The sequence below is a fragment of the Ochotona princeps genome, chromosome 14 (genome assembly GCF_030435755.1).
Source record: "Ochotona princeps isolate mOchPri1 chromosome 14, mOchPri1.hap1, whole genome shotgun sequence".
Classification (NCBI taxonomy): domain Eukaryota; kingdom Metazoa; phylum Chordata; class Mammalia; order Lagomorpha; family Ochotonidae; genus Ochotona; species Ochotona princeps.
The window spans coordinates 28,247,861-28,257,609 of record NC_080845.1 but is presented as its reverse complement, the minus strand read 5'-3'; positions in this window follow the sequence as shown (position 1 = coordinate 28,257,609).

Here is a 9,749-nt window from a genome sequence, read left to right as displayed (position 1 = left end):
AAGAGTACCCAGCTGATGAGCAGCATAAAGTTCAATTGTGTGGCTATCTGGACTTCCTGTGGGGGAGTTTCTTTGATTGATACCTTTATTTTGTCAGTTTCTGGGAAAGCATTTAATTCCTTCACATGGCGTGGACTATCTTCTAGCAGATCAGATCCCCCAGAGAATCTCTAAATGCTGTCATCTTGCAGCACTGGATCCTGGTCAAGCCTTCAGTGCAAGGCGATACCCACATTCGTGTCAGTGTGCTTGATTGGAGTCCCAGCTCTGCTTTCAATTCCATCTCCCTGTTAATAGGTACCTTGGAAGGCAGCAGGTGATGGCTCAAGTACTCAGGTTTCTGCTACCCACGTGGGAAACTCATGGAATCGAGATGCCTGGCTTTGGTCTGGCTCACCGCTCCCCCCCCACCAGCTCTTGGGGGCATCTGGGGAGTGAACCAGCAGATACCTCTTTCTCTCTCGCTGTCTGCCCTTCAAATAAAATGGAAATCAAATTTTAAAAACTATTTATTTATTTATTTATTTACTTATTTATTTTGAAAGTCAGGTATATAGATAGGAGGAGAGACAGAGAGAGAGAGAGATCTTTCATTCACTGGTTCACTCCCCAACTGACTTCAACAGTTGGAGCTGAGTCGATACAAAGCCAGGAGCCTGGAATTTCTTCCAGGTCTCCCACACTAGTGCAGGGTCCCAAGGCTTTGGGCCATCCTGTTTTGCTTTTCCAGGCCACAAGCAGGGAGCTGGAGGGGAAGCAGGGCTGCAGGGATACGAACTGGTGCCCATATGGGATCTTGGCACATTCAAGGTGAGGACTTTAGCCAGTAGGCTACCATGCCAAACCCTGGAAATAGAATCTTTAGAAGTGGAGACCATCACTTGCAATGGGAAAGCAACAAATAGCAGGTGTATACTGTGGAGAGTAGCAAAGTCTGGCTAATATGATCAAGGTTGGGGATAACCAGAGGAATGAAAAAAGATTTATTGCTCACCTAAACCCTTCAGGGAATATATTGCCTGACTTTTTTTCTTACCATAAGCACGTATCCCTTTTATTAAAAAAAAAAGTGTCTTGTATCACTTTGCTGTTTTGTTATTGCTTTCAGTTCTATGTCTCCCTTTCATAGTTTCATTTTCTGAAGTTTATCTAGAGGATGGTTCAGTTCGTTAAAAAAGAACTTTGACACCAACAACAGAACAAAAATATTTTTACAAAGCTGTTGTATTTGGTTTCTATCGATTACTATTTCCTTTCTTGCTTTTAATTTTACCTCTGCTCTGAGGCTTTTTCAAGATTAGATTTAATCTTATAATAGAGAAAATAAGACACTCTGTTGTTGTTTCTGAGGGCTAAGGGTCAAGGACCCTGAAGAGAAGCTGGGGGATCCATGGATTCCTTCTGGGGAGGGAAGCACAGTTTCAGGTGGTAGGCCCCACGCCAGCCCTTGAGCATAACCTCAGGTTCAATGACCTGTGGTGGGTGTGATACTTTGCATACATCATGTCACTAATTATCATAAATAATTCCAGAAGGCGCTAGTACACTGTTTTCCAAAGAGAGGATGGAGTTTCTTTTTTTTAAGATTTATTTGTTTTTATTGGAAAGTCAGATTTACAGAGAGAAGGAGAGACAGAGAAAGATACCATTCCATCCACTGGTTTACTCCCTACGTGACCGCAATGACTACACCTGAGAAGAAGCAAGGAGCTTCTTCTGGGCCTCCCACGTGGGGACAGGGTCCCAAGGACTTGGACTATGCTCTGTTGCTTTCACAAGCCCACAAATAGGGAGCTGGATGGGAAGTAGAATAGTTGGAACAAGAACTGGTTCCCACATGGGTTCTTGGTGCTGGAAGGGATCCCCTGGATCCTAACGAAGCCATTGCATTGGGCCTGGGAAACAGGGTCTTGAGAGGGTGAATGATTTGCCCGTGAAGCACAAAGAGAAGTGAAAAATCTCTAACTGTGACTCTGGTGGTAAGAGGGTCAGTCTTCCCTACCAAACACCAGCTCTGAGCAGAAGTCAATGACTGGCTTTCAACTTCCAGATTCTCTTACATCTCTTTGCTCAAAACTGCACTTGCTGCCTCTCTGGTTGTCTCGGCCTCTCTGAACATTGTTGAGTGCAGGGCGTGCATTGCTAAGGTGGTTGTCCTTGGTTGACTTGCTGTCTTCTTGGGGAACCTCCAGGAGTAGCCTAGGAGGAAGCAAGTGGGTCTGGAATCCAGCTTTCTCTCTTCTGCAGGTCCAATATGTGGGGCCAAACTTCCAGGTGCAAGGCATGGAGGTGGGTTGCAGAGAGCAGGGCAGGGAGCCAAAAGATAACCCTGAGCCTTCATTCTGTCCCTAAGGTGTGGATACCTGGACCCTCGACCTTGTTTGGAGTTTACTTTTCATACGGGTATGAACAAGTATGAGCGATTCTAGCAACAGAAACTGCTCTGAGCTTCTCTCATGTGCCTGAGCCTGTGCTGCAAATAGAGAGTTGGGTGGTCATTCGGGATCAAAAAACTCTGCATAGCCTTCTGTGCCCCTCACCCCACCTCCAGCCCCTTTCTGTGAGACCCTAATAGGTCCAGCCCTCCAACCATTGGTGGCACAGCAAGGGAACACAGAGAAAGATGCCACACCCTCCCAAATATCTCTTTTCTCCCATTTAGTGAAGGTATTTCTTGCCCAAAAGTCTACATTTTTAATGATCATGAAGATGATGTTATGATCAATAAAAAATTGATGTGCTGTATCTATTCTTAGGCATTTATTTGTCTCCAAATCCTTGATCATAACATGAGCTACCTTGGGAAACATCTTACTTGTTTGGCATTCATTTTATCCCTAATTCATATAACCAGCCAATTACTCAGACTTATTTTAGTTTTAAGATATGATTTCCAAGGCTGGCATCATGCTACAGCATGTTAAGCCACTACATGTGAGGTTGGCATCCCATATGAGCATGGGTTGGAATTCCAGCTTCTCTACTTCTAATCCAATTCCCTGCAAAAGTACCTGGGAAAACAGCAGAAGGTGGTCCAAGTGCTTGGGCCCCTGCAGCCTCATGGAAGACCTGATTGTAGCTCCTGGCTTCAGTCTTGCTCAGTCCTGGCAGTTGCGGTTATTTGAGGATGCATTCTCCATGAACTTGGTGAAGAGCCCTAGAGATGCTTTGCTGCAGGTCTCCAAGAGAAGATGCATAACCTTTAGAGTGCTGTTTGTGAACATGGAGAGTGTGGAGTAGGCTAAATAAGTATGTGTGTGACATCAGAGGAATGAGTTTGTGGGGGGATGAGAGGTGGGCACAGGGCTTGGGAATGAAAGGATAAGCAAAGTGGGGAAGGGCCTTGCCTAGAACGGATGATGAGCATGTCTCTAATCCAGGCTGTGGCTCCGGCAGCCTCTGCTAATAGGGTCTAAAAAATGGTGCTCAGAGGATAAGCAGGAGAAGGCTGAGATAATCTAGGCATTGGTGGAGTGAACCAGTATATAAAATATCACTCTTTCTCTTTCTCTCCCTGCAGTTTGAATGAATGAATGAATCTTACAATAAATTACCTTCTCATAGGTGTGGCTTGTGGGATTTATCCTGGACTCAAAGCAACACTGTTGTCCACACCTGGACTGGCTACAGGTGACTCTCCGAGGGTCCAAACAGCCCGACCATGACTCCTTTTACAGTTAGGAAATCATCCACAGTTTTCTCTCCAACTCTAAACACTACTTTTTCAAGAACCAACTTAAGTTCCAGCTTCTCCATGAAGCCTCCCCTGGTTGTCACTCCAAGCAAACCACTCGTCCTTTCCAACGCCTCTGTCGCTTGGTCTCCCCTCCTTGAGGGCACTGTGTACTTCCTGCTTTGCACCATCATTGTTGAGGTTCAGCTGGCCTCTCCACTGGGTGATGTCATTCCTCTGTCTCTGCATCAGCCCCACCCAAGGCTAGGCACCTAGTAGGTCTCAAGTGGGGGAGACAGAGGGAGAACTCTGTTGAAATGCACTGATGATGCCCACAACTCATCTCCACTTTCTGTAACTTCTCCCAGCTCAGCTCTTTGATTTATTGATTTCAGGCCCCGGGTAGTCCATATGTTCTGTCCCTTCAACTTTTTTCCAATCTCCACTTCATCTTGCATGTTTTGATCATCTATTCCTAGCATAACACACCACTCCTAAATGTTGTGGCTTTGCTTGTTTATGACTGTAATCTGGACTGGGCTCAGCCTGAAAGTTCTTCTGCTGGTCTTGCCTGCTGGTGGTCACTCATGTGCCTGCATTCAGCTGGCAGATCAGCTGGGCAGCCTGGGTCAGCTAGCGCTCTTTCTCTGGTTAGTCTTGGTGTTGTGCTCTTGCTACGCAGGCTCTGTCCATGGCCTCTGTAATCTGCCTTGCAAGGTAGCCAGAGTTTTGACAAGGCAGCTCAGGGCTTAAAGAGCAGATATCCTCAAGGTGTAAGCTCTAAGTTGGGAGAGTGCTGCTCCTGCCACATCCTTTCGGAAAGCAAGTCACAGACCCAGTGCAGATCCAAGGGGAGAGAACTTCAAAAAAGACATGAACATGGGGTGGTATATTCACTGGGGCCACCAATGCCACAGACATCACATCCCACTTCAGGATTATTTTATGTGAGGAAAAGAAGAGAAAGAGAGCTTGCATCTCCTGTTTCACTTCCCAAATGCCTACAAATGACCAGCCAGAGTTGGGCCAAGCTGAAACCAGGAACCCAGGAATCTGGTATCCCATGTGGGCAGCAAGAACGCAGTTATTGAGCCATCACCCAGGGTCTCCATTTGTAGGAAGCTAGAGTCAGGAGCCAGAGCCAGGCTTCCAAGCCAAGCACTCTGACACAGGATAAAGCTGTTTTAACTGGTGTCTTAACTGGCAGGCTCAACACCTGACCCCTAAATCAGGACTACTTGACTGCTAGTCTATGTCCCAGTTCAGGTTTCTTTCTCCAAGGACAGCTCAGTTCCCAGCACAAAGTGGAGAAAAGAAGAAATTCTCTTTAAAAAACTCAAGAAACCTAGACATTGGACCAATTATGTTACAGCGTAGCCCTGGGCCACTCCTTTATCCCTCTCTGAACCATTCATATACCATAAAAGATTGCATACATCTCAGAGATCTTCTGAGTGTAGTTGGCATTCCGTAATTGCCTGTGACAAAATCCAGAATCCTTCATAAAGCTTGTGGGGCTTTATGAGTCTTTATGAGTCCCCCCCAGCCTTCTCTTCCTGCCAGGATCCTGGGTGCTAATCATGTTCCACTTTCACTGTTCCCTGGAAAGAGCATTGCTGGGCCTCTCTTCCCATTCCTGTATTATCTCCTCTGCCTGGAGTATCACAGCCTCCTCCCACTCATCCTCTGAGGTTACAGCACTGCAGCAATTTTTAGAGCCACAGCCTGGATTAGAGACACGCTCATCATCCATTCTAGGCAAGGCCCTTCCCTGCTTTGCTTTTCCTTTCATTCCCAACCCCATGCCCACCTCTCATCCCCCCACATACTCATTCCTCTGATGTCACACACATACTTATTTAGCCTACTCCACACTCTTCATGTTCACAAAAAACACTTTTCTTAGAGGCCTGCAGCAAAGCATCTCTAGGGCTCTTCACCAAGTTCATGGAAAATGCATATTACAAAAAAATTATGCATAGATTTCAAAGAGTTTTTTTAAAGATTGATTTATGCATTTTTTAAAAAAGAAGTTTTGTCTATTTTTACTGGAAAGTCGAATTTACAGAGAAGGAGATACAGAGAGAAAGGTCTTCCATCCACTGGTTCATTCCCCAAGTGGCTACAAAGGTTGGAACTGAACCGATCAGGAGCCATGAGTATCTTCTGGGTCTCCCATGTGGGTGCAGGGTCCCAAAGCCTTGGAACATCCTCTACTGCTTTCCCAGGCCACAAGCAGGGAGCTGGAAGGGAAGTGGAATAGCCAATATATGAACTGGCTTCCATATGGGATCTTGCTGTATGCAAGACAAGGACTTTAACCACTAGACTATTGTGCTGCGCCTGATTTATGTATTTAAAAATCCAAGTGATAGAAAGGAAGAGAAATGGAGAAACATAGAGAGAAAGATCTACCTGCTGGTTCACTCCCCAGAGGACTACACACATTGATTGGGGCAGGATCAGGCCAAAGTCAGGAGCCAGGAACTTCATTTGGGTTTCCTGTTTGCTGTTTTTCCTAGCAGGGAGCTGGATTGAAAGTGGAACATCCGGAGACAAGAGTGATCCTGTCAAAGCCAGAGCAGGTGCTTCAGAAGCAAGCGTCATGGCAGTGCTTTTGTGGATGCTCAGGGCTTCTTGCTCACTGAATTTCCAAGGGCCAAAGCATGACCACTACTTCTTAACATTGGTTTGAGAAAGTTAGCAGAAAGCTTAGCCAGCAAGCACCACCACCACAACAAAAAAAGCTTCCCCAGAGAGTCCTTCTCCACCATCCTGCTCCTGCCTCTCACTGAGCAAAGGCGATACTGTAAGAGTTTCGATGGAAAATCATTGCGCATCCACTTTACGGGCTGATTTGGCTCCTTCTAACTTCCTTTTGTTTTATAATCTTTAAAAACAAAATCTTTAAAGGGCACTCATTTCGCTTCTGTTGATAATGTAAAAAAGACTACATTGTTATGGTCAGATTCCAGGACTCAGTTCTCCTGGGATGGATTCAATGGTTGCTATCACTGCATGCAAAGGTGTCTGGATCTTCATGGAGATTATGCACAGAAATAAAGTTTATGCTTATTTTTATCTTTACATTTTCCCACAAAATGCATTTTACATTTAAAAGTTTTTTTAAAAAAAAATTATTTGAAAAATAGAGAAAGTGAGGGGAGTAGAGACAGAGAGAGGAGAGATATCTTTCATTTGTTGATTCACTGATAAAATGCATTTAACAGCCAAGACTGGGCCAGGCCAAAGCTAGGAGCCTAGAATTCCCATGTGGGTGGCAGGGACCTAAGTGCCTAAGCCATAATCTGTCACCTCCCATGTTGCACATTATCAGAAGGGTGGAACTGGAAGGGAGGAGCCTACCATTCCCATATGGGATTTGGGTGTCCCGGATGGAGTCTTAATTCTGTGCCACACACCTGTCCCAAGTCCCCTCGCACATCTCGGACTGGGACTGCTAGATAACAGGTGTACTAATCCTTCTCACCAGGAAATAGGCTCTCCTTGAGTACTTCACATGGAGGGACATATCTGGGTGTGGGCAATCTGTCAGGCACAGAACAGGAGTAACCACCTGGATGACATAGCCCAGGAAGGAACAAATGCAGAAAACGGCGCGCTCCTTCAGCTTCCTGGGAAGGGTGGCCTCCTCACTGACCTGGCCAGCCGGAGCTGGCCCTTTGGAGGAGAGGCAGCTGCCTGGAGCTGCCACCTGAGGCTGAGGAGGAGGAGGAAGAAGAGGTGTAGCACCCTGGCTCCTCCCTCCCTCTCACCATCCCCAGAACACACTTTAGCATTACTCCTGGAGGGAGGTCAGTGAGACGGTTGGACAGGAAGACCCAGACTCATTCTCAAGACCATTTTCAACTCAACCCGGCACAACAATCCCTTCCGCCAGTGACTGTCACCTTGAGAGAGAAGACAGTGGAGCTACAGGGTCTCTTGGTGGTCATCAGCTGCCCAGCAGTCTGGGCAATGCAACCTACAAGGACCTACAGGTCACACAAACTGGAGCTGGTACCACAGAGAGGCACATATCCAGTTCCCTAGAATATGCCAGGCTGCCCTCTGTAAGGCTATGCCAGCTACCACAACCCTCATCCTTGCCAACACTTCGCACTGTCCACCTTTCTCAGTGTCGTCATCGATGAGCATCCAGGGGGATCTTGTACTTTGCATTTCTCTGAATGACTGGCAAAGTCGGGCATCTCCTCATCTCTTCGCCGACTATTCTGGGATCCTGCTTCTGGAAACAGCTTTCCTTAGTTTGCCAAGACTTCTTTGTAGAGTGTATTAATGCTTGGCCAGATTTAGATATTGCAAATATTCTCTCCCAACCTGTTCACTCTGGGCCTTCAGAGAAATCTTCACATATTAGAGAACCTGGTCCAGGAGTGTTAGTATTTGTGTCAGGACATTTTGCTTCTGGTGGCTTAGGGAGTTGTGTACCCTTGGGGAAGACACAACCCTCTGCTTCACAGATGGCAATTCTAGAAACCTGGAAGGATACAGGGGGAAGTAGAGCTGCCCTGTTTGCAGCTGTGCTCTGTGGTCCAGTTCTGAACTTTGTTTTCTGGCCTGAGTATTCATCCCTGAATATGACTTTGACTTTGACCAGTGGGGTAGGATGGATGGGTGTTAATTTTGCAGGAAACGGAATCTCAACTGAACTTGAGCTGTGGTTATGCAACAAGGTGGAGGAATCCACCATGGTGGGAGGGTTTGGGGAGGGGTGGGGAGAACCCAAGTATCTATGTAATTGTGTCACATAATACAATGTAATTACTGAAGTTAAATAATAAATATATAAAAAAAAAAATTTTGCAGGAAACGTCACAGATGTTGTCAGTGGAAGCGTCACTGTGTCTGCCATCTGGCAGGTAATGAAGACACAAGGTCACACTTAGTTCCCAGGCAGGTCTGTGTCCAGCATGTCAAAGGAAGACAAACTGAAAAGCTGGCACCACCCTCTTCTCACCCTCCTCAGGTGTTTCTATACTAACCTCAAGTTTATTTCTATTCCTGTGAGTTTCCAGAAAAAAAAAGAGTTTGCAAAGTGACACTTGGCATGGTGGTGGAGGGCCTTAGCTATGAGGTACAGTCTGACGCAGGTGGTTGGTGCCCTCATGCTGCATCTGTTTGAGCCACACTGGGCTGTGAAACAGAACCTACCCACATTCACCTACCAAGGAACCTACCCTGGCCTGAGGGGGTTCCAGCAGGACAGTGGGCTTAAGAGCATTCTGCAACTTTGACAGGTATTTCCATGGCACCTGCTGTGTACCAGGCACTTGGCATGCTTTTTCCTCACAACTGTCCTGGCAGGAGGTATCCAGTGGCCCCATCACACAGTCAGGAAGACCATAAGATTTAAAAATGAAGTCGCAGGGCCTGGCGTGGTAGCCTCGTGGCTGAAGTCCTCACCTTGCACACGCCCGAATCCCATATCAGCGTCGGTTCTAATCCCAGCGGCCCTGCTTCTCATCCAATTCCTTGCTTGTGGCCTGGGAAAGCAGTCGAGCACAGCTCAAAGCCTTGGGGCCCTGCGCCCATGTGGGAGACCCAGAAGAGGCTCCAGGCTCCTGGCTTTGGATCAGCGCAGCTCCAGCTGTTGCAGCAGTTTGGAGAATGAATCAATGGATAGAAGATCTTCCTCTCTGTCTCTCTTCCTCTCTGTATGTCTGACTTTCCAATAAAAGATTAAATTAAATTGAAAAAAAAAAAATGAAGTCATGTACGTGGGTTCAAACAGCCAGGACGGCTCTGGTATTGGCCCGAGTCCCAGTTGATACGGGGCATTTTCTGCTTCTGGGCCCTTGGCTCCTCTGACTGCTGCTACTGTTTCTCCGGACCTCTCCCGCCAAGACACCCCCTTTTGGTTAGTGCGTGCAAGGTGCCTCCTGGAGGCTGAAAGCCCCAGGGGTTCCAGAGCCCTGCAGCCAAGGTTGGCGGGTCCCCTGGGGGCAGTTGGGAGGCTGTTCCTATAGCTCCCAGCAGGTGGGAAGCAGGAGGGAGGAGCCCGCGCATCCCCAGGAGATGCAGCTTCACACAACAGGACCCAGAAACAGTCCTC